The sequence below is a fragment of the Miniopterus schreibersii genome (assembly GCF_964146895.1).
Source record: "Miniopterus schreibersii genome assembly, chromosome: 4".
Lineage (NCBI taxonomy): Eukaryota > Metazoa > Chordata > Mammalia > Chiroptera > Miniopteridae > Miniopterus > Miniopterus schreibersii.
Window position 1 is genome coordinate 35,203,383 of NC_138105.1, and position 23,408 is coordinate 35,226,790.

Below are 23,408 nucleotides of genomic sequence, written 5' to 3' on the forward strand. Positions count from 1 at the left end.
CTTATGCGCAGATGGCATCACTGCCACATCTGTTTTGCTTGGTGACCGGTAGATAGGATTTGAGATGGTATTTGAAGTGGTTCTACAGAGAAGACAATAAATACTCCAATCTTAGTGATTTTACTAGTGCCATAAATGTAAAAAATGAGTGGCTTGTTTAAAAATTATATATACACAAACATATACATACATACACATGTATACATTTGCACATATGCATGTAATATACATAGATTCATATATATATTCTTTTGTCATTTCAAAACATTTTGTAGAGCTTACTAACTGACTAGTCTGAACTGAACTAAACATATCTGTACTTCTTATCATTTCACTTTGAAATAGACAAAATGCTTTAACTACTTAAAAGGTCATGGTACTCAAAATCTAGATTATATCGAAACAAATTGTGAGAAACAAACCTATTTTTTTGCAGTTTAATTGATGGATTCTTTCATTTCAGACTATGGTGAACATATTCTTTTACATATGCAACATGTATGGGCAGTGAGGAAAAAGACCTTGAAGTACTATCGTATTCTAGTATTATTGTATTCTTTATTTTAATTGCATTTTTTTCACTTGAAGTGGCAAGGCTTTATCTTCCACCGAATTCCACACAGGTAGACTTAAGTCACTTATTTCTTTGAGAGGACATTTGTCTCTGTGGAACCAGTAGAGCAGACATGTGAAACAAAATTTTTTATGAGTATGTTTCATGCAGATAGAAAAAAAGTTCCATGAGTTAATGAGTGACTATCAACTGGGAGAAATCCTCTCCCAGGGAACTTGTGGCAATGTCTGTAGTCATTTTTGGTTGCTGTAATTGAGGGTGGAAGGGTGTTATTGACATCTAGTGGGAAAAGCCAGATTTGCTCTATCTTATAATGCACAAGACAGTTTCCACAACCCAGTTTATCCAACCCAAAATGTCACTAGTGCCACGACTGACAAACTCAGGGTTAGAGAAAGTGAAGAAAGAGGAACCTCATTAATGTGGAAGCTGTCAGTTTGCAGAGAACTTGAGTCTCCATTCTCATGAGTGCTAAACATCAGCCAAGACAACCAGATATTTTAGTTGTCTTCTCTTTGCAAGTTAATAAGGATTTTCCTTCTACAGCAAGAAGCAGGTCGCTCATTGTTCAAGGTGTTCTCATGCTTACTTTGACCCTTCAATTGGTTGCCTTGTCAAATGAACTCTTTTAAGCCACCATGTTTCAAAGACCCAAGACAACGGGCACTTTTAAGGGGAAAAGGTGGTTTAGTGGCCTAAGAGGTACCAGACAGCATCAGCTGAAGACTCACCCTAGAACAGTGAGTATTGTGGCAGAGTCCCTCCACCTTGTCCCATACACATTTTCCTCTCAAAACATGAAGTTTTGGCATGATACTGTTATACAAAAGTAACCCAGGTCTTCATCTTAGCCAATGATTGAAAACAGATTAGAAATTTCTATTGAATGAAAATGATGCTTATTTCTGACGTTGTTTGCCTTATATGCATAATATTTTCCCTTGTAAGTGCATAGTAATTTTCAGGAAAAGTCACTGTGATGTAATTACTTTCATGAGATTGACGGCAACAGCCAATCTATTTTAGATTTTTATGACATGCTAATTTCCCATCTGTCCAGGGCACTTCTTTTATAACGTTTTAGAGAAAAGTTACAAGAATTGAAAGCCTGCTCCTCTACTAATTGCAGATTGACAATTATTAGAGCAATATTCTTGCTAAAGGAGAAGGCACAGCTCTTCATTTTTTAAAAAGGTCACTTTTATTAAAAAAAATGATAGTTCATTATAACTTCCAAATTGAAAATTATTTTCTAGTAATATTAGTAGGCCCTGTCCCTTTTTCACACTTACCTCTAATCCTAAAGTGACTTATTTTTTTCACATTTATTATTCCCACTATTGTCTCTGAAATTTCTTTTACATAAAGAACCTTTCCAAGAAGGCTTTATTGAAATATGCCATGTAGAGAATATACAATTAATGTTAACTCTTTTAAAAAACACACACAAGAAACCACAAGTCGATGTTAAAATTTAAACCACATCAGAAAAGATGTGTGCTGGAAGCGAGTCATTTCATGCCTGTGTTCTGCTCCCTTTGTCCTGCAGGGCTCAGAAGGTCTGAGTTTACCAGAGTCCTGGAAGGATGGCTTCACATCACAAGAAAATTTATACTCTTATTCATGTGCGTACATATGTATTTTTTTAAGTAAAAAATTTTGAAAAAGTGTTGAGAATTGCTACTCCATATTTCAGTTTTTGGATATAGTATTTAATTATTAAGTAAGTTAGAGAAAAAGATTGATGGCCTTGAAAGAGAAGAGAGGAAGCATAGGAAATTGGTACCGAGGTCAGAGTGAAACACACCAAAGAAGGTACTGAGACATCAATTTGATTGGAGACAACATACATAATGCTGCTGAGGAGCGAAGGTTTTGAAATACTCTGCAAACACAGCTTTTAAACAACATCCCAGAATGAAGAGGAAATAAAAGACTAACAATCAGAAGTACTTCAAAGAGATAGTTCTTGACAAAACAAGCATGTATTTTTTAAATGACCCCACTGTAGCTTCTCCCACTTAAAATAAATTCCTCTATGAATAAGACTTCAAAGTCTTTCTCAAGTGATTGAGGGGAAACTCCTTAATTTGACTAAAATGCCGCTAAAATGATGTGACAAAAGAGAAAAGCAATATTAGTGAGAAAGGTAAATTTAGCAGCACTGATTAGATAAATACTCAGCTGATGTGACAATTATTGAAACCAGCATTTGCAAGTTGCATTAGATCTGCACTTCTTTTATTTAATTTATTATAATGCTCTGAATACAGATTAACTCTCTCATCCTAATATTTCTTGGTTCATTAGCATGAAAATGAGAACTGCAAGTTCCTTGGAATAACCTTTAAATTGTTTCTTCTAACTTCAGCATAACTTCTGACAGTATCTCTAAATCTCCTTGAACTATGATTTTGTCATGTTCAACTCTTTTCAAGCTGTTTTTAATTTAGCTTTACCAAGGGCTAGAGTTTTAAAATTGACTTTTAAAAGCTATCCACAAATTTTGTCTTGGAGACTGGGGGCACGTAGCAAAGAACCTCCAAGCCTTTTTTTATACATGCTAGCAAAACTCAGGCCAGATGGTGGCTCTAAGGAGAAATCCCTAAAATATACCAAGGGGCAGAGTGAGGGTGGTCAGACAAAATGTTTTATGCATGATGTTTTCCCCCAATCTTAAGTAGCAGAAAAGAAAGGATAAACAATAGAGTTTTTGTTACCAAGTCTGCAGCTTTTTCAAAGGTCTCGGGAAGGAAATTTGCTGAAGGCAGCGCACAGTATAGGTTTCACCAAATAGACTGCTCAGAAACCAAATCGTTTCATAGAAAAGTATTTTGAAAATGGAGTAAAAAATAAAAAGGAGAGAGGGGGTAAAGGGGACCTTAATGAGAAGACTGAAGAAACATTTGCAGGCAGTGCTGAAGAGAAAACAGTCTTGGGATTTCTTACCTGACAAGCAGCTCAAAAGTGTCATCTAAACATCTCTCTTTTGAATGAAATGACAGTGGAGATATGATCTAATAGTTTTTTTAATATATATATATACATGTGGTAGTAGGAGTTTGGGGGAAAATCTTTGACATTTGGCTCAAATATTAAAGTGCATTTGAAACAGGCAAGCAAGTGAGATTTTCTAAGTCAAAGGAATCTTCAGAAAATAAAAGTGAATTAACTTTATGAATGCTCCAAGGTGAACATGGACCAGTCTCAAAACCCACAGTTTACCATTGTGTCTCAGAGAGAGTGTTTTAAGGCACTTCAGGAAATTACAGTTTTATGCTTCCTTTCAAATGTGCTAAATTAAAATAATAATTTAAAATATATCACAAAATCAAATATATTGACTTATCAATAAAATTGAGAGGTGGTTATATTACTCATTTGAAATTATTATATTTTACTAATTCTGATTATATGTGTAGCAGTTCACCAATATTGACCATGTCACTTAATATAATATCTATTTTAACAATTACTTATAGTTTCCTTAGATTTTCCTACTTCTATTCGCAATAGTCCCTAATCTTTCAAAACACATGAAACATAATTTTTTTATTAATGAAATTGATTCTTAAACATATGATTGATCCACTCTATATCAGCCATGAAAAATAAAATTGAAGATTGAGTTTTATAACAAATTCAATTTTTATCTAAGTGTAATTTTTCAGTTTGTGTGAAAATAACCATCAGTACGCACACATCTGTAGTAGCCATGTATCCGTTCCAGAATTCTATAGCACAGTAATAAAACACAGTGAAATCAATGGCTTGTATTGTCACTTCTGGTTTCCTATTATGATCTTCACAGGAGTGTATTCTTCTCTAGTCTAGTGCTAAGTGCTTAGAAAAGTTAGACCATAGCTCCTACCCATTGAGAGAACACTTTCAAATACATTTCAATTTCCACAGAGAGAAACGTTAGCAAACATGTTTCTTACTGACTCCGTTTTGATCTGGAATTAATCATTTTTTTCTGGCAGTGAAGAAATACTTTTTCTGTGCACCACGAGCATTGCTACATTCATGCTCTACTTTTCCAGGCATCACATCTCACCTAGGTTCTTCTCAGGCAAACAATTTCAAATTGATTCAACTTAAAAATAACTTGAAATTAGTAAAACAATTATGATTTTTATCTGCCTAGAAGAAATAACATATTTCTCTAAATCTTGGCAAACATTTTTTTAGTTAACAAAATTCTGCCATTTCATTGTCACATATGTCTTTGAAATAATGCAGCAGAATTAAACTTATTTTAAATATTTTCAGATAATTATATTAACCATAGGGCAATCTCTATTTAGTAAGTAATAAGATATGATCTTTTCCTAACAAATAGCAGCTTGGCACAAGACAAAGTTTTAAGGTCTGTAATTAGTAGTCTTTGTTCTGCATCATGAATATATAAACTTTTACTTTTGGAAGGTTATCAAACTCTTAGAAGTTGAGTTTGCTTATCATAAAACGATATTGGTTGTTCTTGTTAGGTAAAGAAGATGTTCATAAATTTTCAAATCCTTGCCACCTTTTAAAACAAGTAGGCTTTTCTCTTCTTTTCTTTTCTTTTCTTTTCTTTTCTTTTCTTTTCTTTTCTTTTCTTTTCTTTCCTTTTCTTTTTTCTTTTAGTAAAATCACTCCTGTTTCCTCCTTTGTAGCTGATATGATAATGAATTTGAGTGCCTTAGCTGAAAACCATGTTTGTTTTTTCCTTTGGGTTTATCTTTCTTCCCTATAAAGACAACCTTATTTCAGTGATGTTCTAAAGTTGTAAACTTTAAATTTTTTTGTATTAATAATTTCATTATGCTTGATTTCATCCTTAAATGATGGCTAATTTAGATGTAAAATCCTAAATTGAGAGTTCTTTTTTCAATCAGTCTTGAACTATTACTGCATGCTTTCTGGCATCTGTATTTGCTAATGAGAAATAATATCTTAAAATAATGTCTTTTTAGGTAATTTGCCTTTTCTCTCGGGCTTCAAAAAATCAATAGTTTCACTTCATTGAATCTAACTGTACATTTATTTTTATAGATTTCATTTAGTAATGCAGACCTTAAGCTGGAATAGCATAAATCTGCTGGGACAGGTGTACTTCACATCCAGGGGAATCAAACTTTTGGAGATTCTCTAAGTGCTAACTCAATATTAAGACTGGCCACGAAGACAGCGACTGCTGTCCTAGGCAAGATGCAAGTCATTTTCTACTTTTCTAGGAAGCTCAATTCTCGGTTCCCCATCAAACAGGACCCTATGTGCTGAGTAATTAATTCCCTGCGTTACCTTAGGTGCTGTTCTTCAAATTATCTACGGAGTTTATCTGTAAATTACTTTTATTAAATCCTCACCCAAGGATATGTTTATCGATTTAGACAGAGAAGAAGAAAGAGAGAGACATTGATGTGAGAGTGAAACACCTATGGGTTGCCTCCCATATGTGCCCTATCTGTCAGGGGATTGAACCCACAACCTAGGTATGTGCCCTCACCAGGAATCGAACCTGGAACCGTTTTGGTGTACAGGACAATGCTCCAGCCAAGGGATGACACCACCCAACTGAGCGACCGAATACGTAATTCCCATGATCAATTCTATTTTGCTTTGAAGTGTTTTATTCTTATATTTATTTCCATTAAATCCATTACATATCCATTTGATATTTTTCCTAAGGACTATATGTTAAAAACATTGTTTTAAAAAATACAATGTTTATTCCTATATTTTAATCATTTTCAGCTTCTCTATCAATTCTGTGCTCTAGCTCAACAAATTATTTTCCTGTTTTTGTTGGCCATAGTTTGTTTATGTAGCTTAAAAATAATAAATTTAACCAATAACATACCTATAGACATAGAATTATCTTCCACCCTTTATGGACATGAAATCATTTTTATATTATGTGAGTTCTACATCTCTTTCTGCACCTCCTCTCTTTACCAATTCTATCATTTTTCTTATAGGTTTGTCTATTATGGCTAATCTGAGCTTTTGTATGTAACATCTGTTTAGATTTGTCCATTTGTCATTCTTAATAATGGACTCCATTCTTTGGAATTTCTTTGATTAAATTCTCAAAGAAACAAATTCAGTTGGCTCTTTTATTTCATGGTAAGTCTTAAGTCATAATATTGGGGCCACACTATTGTTGGCCTCAACATACTTACAGCCTAAGTGACTGGGGAGATGCATCTGTCCATAGCAATTCAGATATCCTAAAGTAAGGTGAAGGAGGAAAGACACTTTCTGTTAAAGGTAAAAGTGGACTTGATCTTGCTGTTCAGTACAGATACAAACTGTGAAAGCAGAGCCTCACAATCCTTCTGACCTTTGAAGCCTTAAGAGGTGTCTGGCCAATGTGTTGGCCAAGTGTTCATGGCAACTCTACCTTTTAGTTCTTAATATCAGCTCTTCATTGCGAAGCAGACTTCATCAAGTGTCACACTGTTCACCTACTAATGAGAATATGAGCTGGGATTAAGCCAATGTGAGACAGGACAGTTTTAGCCTACTGATGATGTGTTATTGTCATAATAATCTGCTCAGCACAAGTGGGAGAGTGGGTCTCAATCTGTAGATAGTGCATATGGCCAGAACTATATATAAATAAAATTCAAAGTTAAAAAATTGTGTTAAAAATAAGTCAATTAATGAAATAACCAAAGATCATATTTGTTCACAAATATACTTAAAATATGTGCATACATGTTCTCATGTCTAGATGAATATGCCTATAAGAACACAGGTGAGATGGCAGCAAATGTGCAAAAATTAATACAGATGTGGGTATCAAAAGATCTTAAATTAGTGGTATGTACATTTAAGATAAAAAATACATATCTTAGTTAAAATAGAATAATTTAATAAATAAATGGCAATGACTGCGTGTATGTATATGTACATACTATGCATTAAGACTTTGTAGAAATTACATTGAGAATCTGTGACACTTTTCCTCACTATGTGAGCTTTATTTGATTTAATTTATACATATCAAAGGCTTTTATTACATGCAAGTTACTATGCCAGCTCCTGGGATATAATTATAAATGTGATAGGTGTTCCTTCAAAAGATACCTAAATTCAGAAAGCAGTAGAAACACATACACAGAGATACGGCGTATTACACACTATGATGACAACAGGAATAGGAATTTTTAAGTGGAAAAATCTCATTAGATAAAACAGAATACAAAACAAGATATTAATTACAAGTAAAAGATTTTCAGATGAAAAGCAGATGGAAGAAAGAGTATTCCAGCACCAGATGCAATACATATAATTGCCCCCAAACAAGGGAAGATCATGAAATTATAGACTGCAAAATAATATATTCACCTGGAGTAAAAATTATGAAGGGTGGGAAGAAGGTGGGTGGTAGTGAAGTGATAATATTTGAAGCTAAAGAGATAACAAAATGTTAGTTCATGCAGTTCATGCATAACAGTTGATACAAATGTGTATGGATAATAGTCTAAGGTCAAAGGCAAGTCCAGAGCTTGGACGCAGTGAAGGGTAGAAGAGATGCATGACCATGTTTGCATGTTGAAAGATCTTTTTTATTGCAGTGTGATAAGCTGATGAGGACAACATTGGGAGAGGCAGTGAGGCTGAGCAGGAGCAGCAGCGGCCCTCTACATGAGCAATAAGCCGGGAGCGTCGGGGCTTCTATGAACCATCAGCCAAATAAGCAATCAGCTATGTATATTAAAAAAAGGAAGAAAAGTGATTCAAAGTCATGTTTTATATGAGAGTCAATTCAAACATTTATTCAAAATATTACTATTTCAGAGCACAAATACTGGTCATTAAATTGAATGCGGTTGCTACCTTATTATGACTAATTTAGAGCTGTCCGTGTTCTTAACAGATGCACTGCCTTAGTACTGAAGACCATATAAAAGACCAGCAATTGACATTTTTTGTTTATTCTGCTGACATTTAATCTAATAAAATTTTCATCTAAACAGTATTGAGGACTTTTAAGTCTATATGGGATGTGTCTACCCTTAGGTTTGCCAGAGGCAAAATGTATTTTTGTTGATAGAGTGAGAATGATGCTTTCCTCTGGGATTCCTTCGTAGTCTATTCAGTAAATCCTTTCAGTTTATTCAAAGAACTCCTTTTTTTTTTTTTTTTTAAGCACTGGTGAGAGCCTGTATGACTTTGTGTGTGTGTGTGAATTAAGGTGGTAGAATATTCTTTTCGGAAATGAATTAAGTGGATAAAAATAGACATCATTTCTCAGTTACGAAACATTACAGGGAAACAATTCATGGGGAGATTTGTGTTAGGCAATGAAAATGTATGTGTGTATCCTGTGATTTTAGACAAAATAAACAGGTGAATCATTAAAATGATGATTATCTTACTTGAAAGCCCAGGACTTATGCTAAATAAGGCTGTGCCCTTCCCTCTTCTCCTCCAAATTATTTTCCTTCCCCCTTTTTCCCTTCTTTCATTCCAATTTGAAAACATTTTTAACTTATATAAATGTAAAGAGACTTGGTTGGATTATATGTTTAAAGACCTAAAAATATAAAGAAACATTTTCACATTTATATCAAAATAACACTTCCCAAAAAAAATAATGGATAGATTCAATATTAATTAAATATCACTTGGAGTCCATCAAGCCAAAGTACCAGCATATTAAATAGTAACTGCTTAAATGTGTAATTACTTTCATGTTTGCTAGTTTTCCATTGCCATAAATCAAGACCTCATAAAGAACATGAGAATATAGGTTAAAGTCATATAATAATTCAGTAATAAGGATGGGGATCTATATTTACAGCATGTAATACAGGGAAACTACCTGTTTTTTCTTAAAAAAATGTTTAATAAATTGAAAGAATCAGAAATATGCAGAGCATGTTTCAGCCCACACTGAGTACAAGTGAAATCAATAACAAGCTATTTTAGGAGATACCAATTATTTAGAAATTCAACATCACTCATGTATATAATTGCTGGATCACATAAGACATAACTAGGGATATAAAAAATTAAAACCTAATCATAATGAAAAGATCATATAAAAATTCATGGTACAGCCAAAGTAACACTTAGGAAGAATATTATAGCATTAAATACTAACATTGGAGGAGAAATAAAGTTTCAAAACATTCAAAATCAATCACCCAAAATTTCATCCTAAGATATATAAAAAACAAAAGTAAATTTATGCCCAAATGATAGATATAAGATACAGAACACAGACAAATGCCATAATTCCAAAGCCATATGTTGATTAGTTGAGCAAATTTTTAAAAAAGAAACACAACAAAAGCAAAACAAAAACGCTTATAAGCACCTGTTCAGAATGATCATGAAAAAAAAATCAACAGAAACTCATAGACACAGACAACAGGACGGTGGTTACCAGAGGGAAAGGGGTGGGGGGGAATAAAGGGTACAGGGGGACGGGAGATTTGACTTTGGGTGGCAGGCACACACTGCAGTATACAGATCATGTATCATAGAATGCACACTTGAAACCTGTAGAGTCTTATTAACCAATGTCACCTCTATTAACAAAGGTAAACAAAACATTCAGCAAAAGGATAACAAAAATGCATAATGAAAAACACCAAACCACAAATTTGAGAAATCAAAGAAAATTTGAAGAAATAATGTTATTCCATATTCATGGTTTGGAAGATCCAATATTGTTGAGAAATCAATTCTCCCCAAAAGAAAGAATAGATTCAATAATATCCTGGTCACAATTCCAGAAGGTCTTTTTGTTTGTTTGTTAGAAACCAACAAACTGTTTACAAAATGTATATGGAAATATAAAGGACCCAGATGCCCAAATCTTGGGGAAAAAAAAGATGAGAGAAAAATTGAGGACATACCAGGTTTCGAGATGCATATAAGTTTACATTAGTCAAGGCAGAGTGGCATTTGACTGAGGAAAGACACACAGATTAGTGGAACAGACTAGAAAGTCAAAGTGATAGGGAAAACAACCACAAGGAGACATTGCTTTAAATTTTATTTAATACTCTAGTCAATAAACTTCTTTCCAAATATTTAATAACTATCCACTCAAATACTGTGTCATTTTGCTTGGTTATAAATGTTTTCTACCTCTCTTATAAAGGTTTATTTATTTAGCATTAACTATTTAATCATGTTTATAGCAAAATACTTATCCAAGTACCTTTCATTTTTTCTATTTTGTTATATAAAGTTGTTTCTATTCTTATATCATGAAATGTATCATGAGATGTATCAATATTCTTTCCTTGGATTTACTCTCTTTATTTTTAGATCTCTTTCCTTGTTTCTAATAGTTTTCTATCTTTAACTCAATCTATAAACATCTATTATTTATTTGGTTGCATGGCAGAGTGATCATACTGAGACACTGTTCAATTTTATTTCTCCCCAGTTGAACCTTCTTTAATAGGACTTCTAGTTTAAAATGCTGTCAGCTTAGGCACATATGACATTGTCTTTTATAACTTTTCAGTTAATCACCTAATAAAATATAGAAATGACAAAAAATTTACAAAAACATCATTAGCTAAAAGAAATCAGTTATTGTCAGAACTCAAGTTCTACAGTAGAAAATGACAACTCTAAGTTAATATAATATAGAACAATTCCTCCCCAAATGTTTTAAAACACTTAGAAAAAAATACAACTTTCCACTCCAACTACAGTATTATTGTGTCTTATCTCATTTTTGTAATAATGAATTTACAAAGTTTTTGAGGTACGCAAATTTTTATTTTATTTTATCCATTTCCTATTTATCAACATTTCTTTAAAATCTGGATATATTTATGTTTAATAATAAATGCAAGATTACCAAAGAGATGGCTGAATTCATGGTAAGTATGTTATTGTCATAATTAGAATTTTATTAATATTAATATTAAAATATTAATATTAATATTAAGAAAAGAGCAAAGGGGAGGCCAGACATTATAAGCATGGTCATCTGGCAACTTCATCAGGAAGCTACAGCTTCATGCACCCCAGGGAACTATACCAGTCCATTCCCTGCAGATCACTGGGGGAAGAGATCAAACAAAGGGGGAGATGGGCGCATGTACAGTGAAGTCAGGGTGACATCAGGATGGTGCTTGGCTGCCAGTCTAGCCAGGGAAACAATGGATTGGCCAGGGGATGGACCCCATCAGAGGTGTGTGAAATCTTGGAAGACTGGTCGGTTCACTTGAAGAAGCTCCTGGTAAAATCTCCAAACAAAAAGTTCCTTCTCTCTTGCTCTTAGTCATGCTTGCTCCCTGACCCCCACTCACCTTTGTGCTGGCCTGTTCTCTCTCTGTAGTCATGTGGCCCTAAGCAGCTGCGTGGCCCATAGCCGTGCAGACCCCACATGCAATGGGCTGCAGCTGGGAACACAAGCTAAGCCAGCCAGGTGCTGGACTGGACTGGCTGGATTTTAATGTGGAACAGAAATTGTGGGTAGTGGCCTTATTTCTGGCTCTGTTGAAGACAAGACTGGACTTCTTCCATGGCCAGACAGACAGAGATGGGACCTTGGAGGGGAAGTCTCTTAATTTTACATTATCAATAAAGATTTTCATGAAACCCCATCCTCCCACAGGGGCCTCAGGAAATTATTTTCTCATGGCATCCCAAGAACTCCACTTCCACCAATAACAAGCATAATCGTTACTATTTCTGAGTCATGTTTGCCTGTATTTTTATAAAACATCAGGCAACTCTATCATTTGTACTGCTATTCTTGTTTTGGAATCTTAGAATACAACTTAAAAACTACTATTAAAGGCCTTTTAAAATGTTTATATTGATTTGATGATTAAATTCACTTTTTTTGGTAAGTTCTTATTCACACAAATATTTGATGTTCTATATATAAAATAACAGAAGATTTTTATTCTCTAAGAGATAATCTCACCTTTCTATTTGGTATTTGTTTGAAATAGATGACAGGGATTAAATATTTCAAGGAAAAAAGCTAAATGTGTAGTAAAAGTATTTATTCATGAGTACCTGCTCAGGCGATTTAATGTATAGATTTTGAAAAAAGATGAAGTATGTAAGAGCCTCAATGTTTATAAAAGCCATAAATGTATGAACTTTTAATAATTTAGTGTTTGATCACTTGTTTTTAAAAAGTAAGTGAAGCATTATTTGAAATTGTCTTCTGTATGAGGTTTAGTTACATTTTTAAAAAAATATGTTTTTATTGATTTCAGAGAGAAGAAGGGAGAGGGAGAGAGAAAGAGGTAGAAACATGAATGATAAGAGAGGGTCACTGATCTGCTGCCTCCTGCATGCATCCTACTGGGGATGGAGCCTCCAACCAGGGCATGTGCCCTGACCAGGAATCAAACTGTGACCTCCAGGTTCATGGTTTGACACTCAACCACTGATCCATGCTGGCTGGGCTCATTACATTTTTAATTAATATTTCCCAGAGATGTTTAACTTTAGAACTGACTAAAATGAAAATGTGTCTAAAGAACCTAAGAAAAGGTATTTCTCTAAGAGATGTTCTTTGAGGGTGTTTGGCAGCCCAGAACACCTGACAAAAATTCTAGAAGAATATTTTTACTCCATTAAAAAAATAACATTGCATCCCATAGCTGATTTAGAAAAATGTGAATACATTTTTAAAATATATCTGTATACATTTAAAAAAAATAAAAATCTTTGTAAGTTAAGATTATTTTTGTGACATCTCTGAAGTTTTATTTTGAACTTTTGGAATTTTTAAATTTTTCCATAACAATATAATATTAATGCATTGTTAATGAAAGACTTTACATTCACATGATCCTTATATTTTTTTATTCATTCCATTTTTCTTCTTTCTGTGATTAGCTTCAAGCATTACCACCCACTGGAATATGTTTACACAGCATAGATTTCATCAGCATCTTCATTTGATTAAGTGCAGACAAAAACATTTTAGCTTTTTGTTGTTCTGTTTTACTTTACATTTCCTGAGCCTTCTGCTTTGTTTACTTTCTCACTGTTTCTCCATTAACTTATATTTTACCCCAGTACTAGGTTACTACCCATCATTTGGTATTTGGTACTGATTTTCTACATGTGAACAACCATATATTCTTTGAAAATTAAGCCAAGTATTTGCTGCAACTATCACCGAATCACATAAAAAATTATGTATAAGTACAAGTATACTTTAAAAAGCAATAAATATGTAAACTTCAAATATCATACTGTCATATATTCTATAGATTTTTGAATTACTATAATTATGTGCTCATTTTTGGTTTACATTTAAATTATCATTTATTTATGAGAATAAAGTGAATCTGGCTTAGACAGCAAGTAGATCTTGAATTAGAAATTAAGATTTTTGAGCGAAAGGTTACATTTAGCACTTTAAGAAATATAATAGCATTTCATTTTGCTTTATGTTGTGAGACCTTGAGAATGAAGTTGTAAAAAGATATCATTTAGACATGCTCTTTCTGCCCCTTAGTATTGAGAAACACATACACACTCTTATCACAAGCACATAATCTTTGTAATTTACAGTAATAATAAGCCTTACTTGAGGTGCAAACTCTGGCCCTCATGAGGCTACGTTTAGCCTATTTTATAGCTTTATTTCTTAGAATGTTTTTGAAAGAGCTTAGAGAGATTTTTCATGGGGTAAAACCATTTTAGTAGATTAGACAGGACCAGGATTTAGGCTCTGCTGAATCTGATTTCAGAATTTTATTTCTTTATATTCTAGCCTTTTTTAAAGGCAAGTAAAGGCAGGAAACATGAATTTAGTAAAAGATAAGATTATTATAGATTTATAAATGTCAATGGATGTTTGTGTGGTAAACTTTTATAATATTTCTTATACTAACATAACAGATGGTGCTGCTTTCATAAAATGCTAGCATCGACATAGAAATTAATAGTTTTAATTAACATTAATTTATCTGAATTTAAAAAGTAGGATATTTTTATACCAGGGTTAATTTAAGTTTTAGATAAAACAGAGATGGGAAAATCTTCATATCTATATATGTGTATATAGATATAGCATGCATATATATAATATATATAGCATATATTATATGTATATATTGTATACATTATACAATACTATCTCTTGTATCATTTTAACACAAAAAGTAGCTTTACAGCCTGGCTAATCCAAGAATGCCCCGGTATAAGGAGTCATTCTCTTGGTTGACAAGTCTTATAATAAGATCCCCTTCACTTGCTCTAACAAGCAAACTCCCTGTTTCCCAAGAACATTCTTTTAGAGCCTCTTGAATGTGCATCTGACTTGAAAGGATGGCCTATCTACGTTGCCATTCTCTCCTTTTATTTTCAGTACTTGGAATTCAGCTCAGGTCGAGACCAAAGGAGCGATTCTACCTCCAGTGCTGCAGCTGGGCGCCTCGGGGCCCTCTATTCAGGGGAGGGAGGGCCGGCTGGCTCACCCGGGAGGAGCTGAAAAGGAGAATCAATCCCGCTCCCTCAGCCTCATGAAATCTTGCTCTCGCCTGGCCGGGGTCCAGAGAGAAAAGACTCAAGTGGAAAAAACTTGGCTGCCAGTGAGGACGCTACTCGAAGATGCAGAGCAGGTTACTGGGACTTTTGCCAAAGGATGCTCCTGCAAGGTGGAGGCAGCCTGGCTTCCCTCCAGCCATCTGGCTCAAATAAAAATATAAATATTGGAGCACAATAAACCGAAGGTTTGCTTCTTTTGGCCATGTCTTATTGTCTAGTTATGAATTGACTTATGTTATCAAGTATTAAAAGTTTTCTTAAATATGTGTATAAATATAAGATGAGAAATAATAAATCACCCTTCTTGCATTAACATTAGAAACTGGGGAGTTTTATCAAACTATTATTGATGTGAATTGTTTGATTCTCCTCAGTAGTATGTTTTTCCTTTTATTTTTTTACATAACCCATGAAATCAAAATTCAAATGCAGAATTTCTTTCAATTTCAATGAAATATATATTCTTTTCTTTATATATTTGGTTAACCATTCTAAGAAAAAAGTGCCTACTGCCAAACAGAATCAAAAGATGCATAAAATTCTATCATTATTGGGAAAATTTGACTGATATGCAAACATTTTTCTCAGTCTGTGCCTTTTTTTGTCTTTCTACAAATAATGCCTATTATGCGCCAGATGTTTAAAACACTAAAGAGAAAAATAACAAACAAGAAAAAGATCATTCCATCTTTCATGGAGACTGAGCCAAATAGAGGGACACCCATGTTTATTTATCCCATGTAAACAAATCTCTAAAGGAACAAAAACATTATACAGTGTTCTTTAATCCTAATGCATCTCTTTCTCCACTAACATAATTCCCCACCAAATTGAGAATCACATAAATATAACTTGAAAATATTTTACTCAAATCATTTTGGTTATGTTGATACAAATGATGATATTACTTTCTGGGGTGAAGGTACACATGGATTACTAATATGCTCCACATTTTTATCATTACAAATAAGCAGAAAATATCCATAACACATTGTTCAGTTAAGGATTAAGTTTACTGGAATTTTACGTGATATACTCAGTCAGTACTATGCTAACAAATTTAGGATATTTTATACAAACAATTTAAACATTAAACATCACCTTTAGAATTCTAAATATAAATTAAAATAATTTTAAATTAAAATACCAAAGTACAAAACCCCCTCTTTTTTCTCTTTTTTTAAAGAGTATGTTTTCATTGATTTTAAACAGAGAGGAAGAGAGAGAAACATTGATGTGAAAAAGGAACACTTATTGGTTGCTTCTTATGTGCCCACACCTCGAGCCTGCAACCTTTTGGCAATGCTCCAACTAACTGAGCCACCCAGCCATGACCAAAAACCCCCTTTTGACATCAATATCTATTCTAGGCAAATTGTGGTATCATATATATATGTATATTGTTATTTATTAAACATCAAAATTAAATTCAACCTTCTAATTTATTTTTTGGAATACATCATTAAAAAAATATAGCAAAGAATATTCCCCTTTTATCCATGATTATTATTTTTAACATACAGACAAACAATTGCTGTTGAATTTTTGCTTAGTGGGGACTTTTTCATTTTTGTCTTATTATTTTATTTTGAACAACTGTAAAACATGAATAATTACTTTTTTGAATGAAAAACAATTTTAATCTTTTATACTCAAGGCTGCTTTGTAGAGAGTGAATAGCTCTATATGATATAGTATATTTCAAATAAATCATAATTCTTTGAATTTAGAAATATAAAGAGCAACTATAGTAACCAAATTAGATGTCACACTCTGCTAAATATATAAGAAAAAAAAGTCTGTGCAGATGGTGAAAATCAAATCCATTCTCAACTTCTCAAACCATGTCTATATGATGAAAAATATGAGTTCAACAGACCATCCATCTGCCATATTCACCCTTCTTAAAACCAAATAAATAAAAATGTAAATAACTTGTGGCTAGTTGTACAGAAATGTTTTAACTTTTTAAAAATTATAAACAATAGATATAACTCCACTCAACACGTCTTTGGTATGCCCATTGTTATAGTCACTATTAAGATGAATATGACATTAAGGTATATTTTTAGTTGATATTTTTAAAGTGAAGTCATTAATTAAAAGTAAAAGAAAATACATAGCTCAATTGTTTATACTCTAAATTGCTTAATTAGTGTATGTGAAATTATTTCCCAATAGACAGTTGAGAAAAGTAGAATATAAAATATTTTTATAATGAGATTATCTTGGGAAAATAATGTATTTACTAAATGCTTTGGAATATGCTTATTCTGATGCCTGGCACTGGAGTCAGACTCAAGCTACAGGTAAATTGCCAGGTGACCTTGGGTAAATCAATTAATATCAATGTTTTAGATTTTTCTATTCATAGAGAAAAGACTCAGATACATTGGGCTCAAGGCCTCTTCTTGTTTCAAAAGTTGTTATAATACTGTATATGGTACATTAGACCAATGTCTAATTGAAAAAGATGGTTGCAAGTTTAAAACAAATATAATAGTTTCATGTAACTTAATAGTTAAACATGCTTGAAATTTAACAATAGAATGTAAGGGGGTTTGGAGGCTGGGTGAAGGAAGTAGAGGAACTGAGCAAAAAAGAAAAAAATGGACCCAGACAATAGTGTGGTGATTTCAGGAAGGGGGAAGGTGGAGGAGGGTATGGGGTGGGAGATAAATGGTGAGGGAAGGAGACTTGACTTGGGGTGATGAACACACAATACAGGATACAGATGAGGGTTGTGGAATTGTGCACCTGAAACCTGTATAATTTTGTTAACTAGTGTCACCCAAATAAATTCAATAAAAAGGAAAAAAATAGAATAGAATAAAAAATATTAGAGGGGAAAAAAAAAAACAAAAATGTAAGTGTACAGGTTATGCCTGTATTTAAGTGAAATTATTCTCTTTTTTATTTTGTTTTTGCTATACTTTTTAAATTAAATTTACTGGGGAGACGTTGATTAATTAAATTATGTAGTCTTTAAATGTACAATTCTATAAAGATCATCTGTATATTGTATTGTGTTTACCTTTCAAAGTCAAATCTCCTTCTGTCACCATATATTTGACCCCATGCCCTTTACTACCTCCTCACTCCCTTCCCTCCGGTACCCGCCATAATGTTATTCTAACGCAGAATTACACAGGATCATACTGGTGCTCTTCCCAGATTTTTACTGAGTCCTTTTATGCTTTTGTACATGCCTTCTCTGCCCTCCGTGTTGGTTTCACATGAACGTCATACAGGATTCTCCTCAGATGACTGTCCCATCAGGGCTCCCTTTTTATGCTGTAAAGTTGAATGGGTTTTGACAATTACATGTTAATACACATCCACAGATACAATATTGTACAGAATAGACTCACTGCCCTAGACCGTTCCTGTGTTTTACCTATTCAACCCTCTCCTCTGCCCCAAATTTCTGGAAACCACTGATATTTTATGGTCTTTATAGACTTGCCACTTCCAGAATGTTATATAGTTGTAATTATATAACATGTAGCCTTTTCAAAGTGGTTTATTTCTCTTAGTAATATGCACATAAGGTTCATCGATGTATTTTTCAATAGCTTGTTACCTCATCCTTTTCTCACTGAAAAATATTTCATTGTTTACCTGTACCGCTGTTTGTTTACCCATTCACCTTTTTCGAAGGACATCTTGTTTCCTTTCAGCTTTTGGCAAAAATGCTGTAATAAACATTGATGTGCAGGGTTCTGTATAGATATTTATTCAGATATTTGAGTAGATAAGTAAAAACAAAATTGTTTAGTATTGCAAGAAACTGCAAATTGTATTTATATGGCATGAGTGTTGGGTTTTGTCAACTACTTTTTCTGCATCAATTGATATGATTATATTATTTTTATCATATGCACTCTCCATTGATTAGGTTTTGAATTTTGATCCAGCATTGCATACCTAGAATAAATCCCACTGGATTATGCTGTACAGTTCTTTTGAGACATTGCTGCTTTTGACTTGACAATATTTGATGGAGATTTTTCCTTCTGCTCCCATTCTCTGGAAAACATTGTGAAGAACTGATATTATTTCTTACCATGAAAGTCAAAATGCATGTCTTTACTGCCTTTTCCCTTTCAAAGCTGGACTTACTATGTGTTGGTAAGGGAAGGACAGGACAGTTAAATCAATATAATGAGGATGCAGGTGGGGATACTTCCAGAATATCACTGGTGTTTGTTATAAATACATAAGGTGGATATTTTCAGTCACTAACTAACATGGACTAAATCTTCTCTTTTTTTGTTTTAACTTGCTCAGGAGCAAAGGTCAACAAAATCATAACCTTCTATAGATGTTAGTCATGTCACTGTGTTTAGAAGGTTTATTTTGATTCCCTTCAGAGCCTATCAAATTATACAATGACAATCTCTAGTTCATTGTATTATGATTTTGAAGAAAGTTTTTTGCCTTCTTTGTCATTTTAATGACATATTTGTGGAGGGAAAAGTATTTGTTCTTAGCCCCCCATTGTATCTAGGATTTATTTGTTCTTAAACTTTTGAATGTCTTCTTCAAGAATGCAGTGAACAGTATTAATAGGGATAGTGAAAAGCTGGTGGTTACCAAATTCCTGATAGTAAAATCATATTAAGTATTCATCTGCACATAATTTTTAATTATATTGTTGCTAAAGATTTTTTATGAAAAGTTTATTTAAGAAGTTAAAAATTGCTAGTTACGTTGTGAAGTTACCAAAGAATTAGGATGCAAAAGATTAACTTAGTTTACAACCTTTCAAAATGCATACAAATTGGAAATAAAGGTGCTACATCTTTCCTTCTGTTTTTATTTTAAAACCACACATTACTCATATAGTTAGGAAATACAAAGTTTTTGCTTAGTTTGAGTACAAGGAGTAACTTCTACCTATTTCTTTAACCATATCTATTTAAGCTGATTAAAGAAACGTGAACATTTTGAGAAAGTTATCCTGAAGTAGTATCCAGATAACATATGAACACATAGCATAAACTAACTTGTAGAGCTAGAATTATTTTTCTTAATTTTCAAACATACAATTTTAAAACAGACTTCAGTCTACTCCTATTTGCAGAGAGCAAATATAGACTTACTGAAAGGCTGATTTTTTTCTTAAGCTATGAAACAACTTCCCTTGCCAAAAATATAAAGCACCAGCTGATTTGCATCATGAGGATTGGAGGTTCTTTTTATTTATTTATTTAATATATCTTTATTGATTTCAGAGGGAGGAAAGGAGAGGGAGGGAGAGAGAGAAACATCAATGATGAGAGAGTCATTGATCAAGACCGCGCAGCCCAGGCATGTGCCCTGACCGGGAATTGAACCCGGATCACCTGGATCCCAGGTCATGGCTCAACCGCTGAGCCACGCCCGGCCGGGCAGATTGGAGGTTCTTTAACAGATATCTTCCCTAAGGCAGGTTTGGAGTTCTTCTGAAGCACTGACCTGCCTCTACAACAGTGGCTGGGCACTGTGCGGAGATCACATCATGCAACTTCTGGAGGTTATGTCAAGAATCTCATGCTTCTAACATCAGAGTTTTTGCAACCTTGAGAAACAGAGTGATAGATCGTGAGTGTTTCAGTTTTACCTAGAGTTTTAGCCTAAGGGGTCAGGAGTCAGCAATCTTTCTCTGTAAGTGGCCAGATTCATATTTGAGGCTTTGCAGGCAACATACATCTTTGTTACACCCACTTTGCCCTTACAGTGAGAAAGAAGCCATGGATGACATATAAACAAATGGGCAGGGCCGTGTTTCAATAAAATGTATTTACAAAACAGTCAGCAGGCTAGTAGGCCATAACGTGCAGTCTTCTAAATGAGATTACAAGATTGATGTGCGCCTTGGGCATGAGGAGTTGCTTATTAAGTATCTGTAAGATATAGAAATAATTGTTGTAGTTTTTATTATCAATGTTTTGGTAGTTTCTGTATAATTCACTTGAATAATGAATCATAAAAGTAGTTCTTTCTGAATCATCCTCTAACAAAACTTGGTACTGGGGTGAGAATTCTACTCTCCTTTCTAATACTTAATATTGCTAACTGGCCGATCTAACAATAAACAAATAAAACATTCATTCTTCGGGTGGAGAATTACCATCCTACACACATACATGCAGTTGAGTACAGTTCCTTCTTACAGATATGAGATTTCCTGCTATAACTCAGTATATGTATTCTTGAAAATTTCACAATCTATGGAATTTCACTAAGATTACATAACTATGTATATGGTAAGCATATAATTTAGTAACTAAACCAAGACACTTTTGAGAATGAAAGGGGACAGTCATAATTATGCCGGAAACAAACAAACAAGCAAACAAAACCTTAAACCTGGACTGTCAGGGGTGATCCAGGACTTAAGATCACCCTATTTATGGAAAAACAAGTTGGAGAAAAGACAACTCAGAACACACAAGACTGTACCAAAGCTGGAAGTTAAACAGTAATTGGTCCTTCGGGGAGATAATTTAGACCACTTAGTCAGCTCAGCCTGGTTAGAGGCTGCCCCTGAGATATTAAATAGGCGTGATAGCAACAATGCAGAAGTTCTGACAGCCGTTTCCTCAGAGCTGAGGCTACTCAGCTGCGGTGGGATGAAGCCAAGGTGGAGCCCTGCATTAGCGGAGCTGCCATTCAGGTGCACAGTGGGCTGTGCAACCTCGTCAGGAGCCAAGAGCTGCTCAAGGGTGAGAACCCTCTTCTCAGTGGAAGAAACCCCAGGGTCAGGTGCTCATTTTTAATCTTGTTGAAATACGGCCCAAAGAGGTCTGGCTTCAGTAAAGCACACTTTTGCCTTTTGCTGTTGGAAATGTTAACTTTACCCCTATTATTTTAACTTTTCTTGATTAAAAATGATTGTGAATGAAACAATGTGACTTCCACATTTTCCGGATATTTCCCTACTTAGCAATCATGCATGAGAATTGATGTTACAAGAAAGGACTGTTTTTCCTACAACTCCAGATGGAACAATACACTGAATTAACTTTTTCTGAGATAATTACAGATTCACATGCAGTTGTAAAAAATAGCACAGAGAGAGCTCCCTTGTACACTTTGCTCTGTTTCTCCCTGTGGTAACATTTTGCAAAATTATAATATAATATCATAACCAGGATATAGACATTGATACAATCCACCAATCTTATGCATATTCACCCAGTATTATCTATATTCACTTGTGCTTGTGTGTGAAGATCTATGAAACTTTATCATCTGGGTACTTCCTGTCTCCACCACTTCAGCCAAGATCCTGGACAGTTAGTTCCAAAACCACACAAATCAATGTTGTTACCCATATAACCACCTCCACCTTCCTGTCTTCCACCTCTTGTCTTTATCACTTGCCAACCACTAATCTGTCCTTCACTTCCAAAATGTTCTCATTCAAAAAATATGATACAAATGGAATCACAGTGCGTAAGCTTTTGGAGTTGACTCTTTTTTGCTCAGAATAATTTCTCCGGGATTTATTCATATGTTTGCATTTATCAATAGTTTGTGCCTTTTGTTACTGATTAGAATTCCCTCTCAGCACTGCTTTAGCTGCATCCCTAAAATTGGTAAATGTTCTGTGGGCATTTAAAAAATAAAATGTTTGCCCTGGCTAGTGTGGTGCAGTTGGTTGGAATGTAGTCTCTTGCACAGAAAGGTTGCAGATTTGATTCCCAGTCAGGGAACATACCGGGGTTGCAGATTCGATTCCCCTGGTCAAGTGCGTGAGGTAACAACTGACCCACCATATTTCTCTCACATCTATGCCATCCCCAACTTCCCCTCTCTCTAAAAAAAGTAATAAACACGTCCCTCAGTGAGGATTAAAAATAAATAAATAAATAAATAAATAAATAAATAAATAAATAGTTTATTCTGCTTTTTAAGTGAATGCAGATGTTATTCACATTTTTGGGTGAAGTATTATGTAGATCAATTAAATCCTATTGGTTAATTCTTTTATTCATACTCCTTATATTTTTGCTGAATTTCTGTAAGTAGTTCTATCAACTACTGAGGGGTAGTATTGAAGTCCCTGACTGTAATTGTAGACTTGTCTAGATCTCTTTTTAATTCTATGAGTTTTTCTTTTGTGTATTTTGGGGTTCTTGTATTTGTTAAGTCTTCCTGGTAAATTGAACCTATTTTATGTAACATTCAACTTGAACTCAGAAGAAGAGCAAAAGAGAAATATACATCAAATAGTATTTTTAAGATCTCTCCTAACCCCACAAACATTCCAGAACTGCTCAAGAATGACAATGGTCTGCTAACATTTTCAAGATTTAATTTTGAGCTAGTTTTCCGAATATACTGAATATATTCA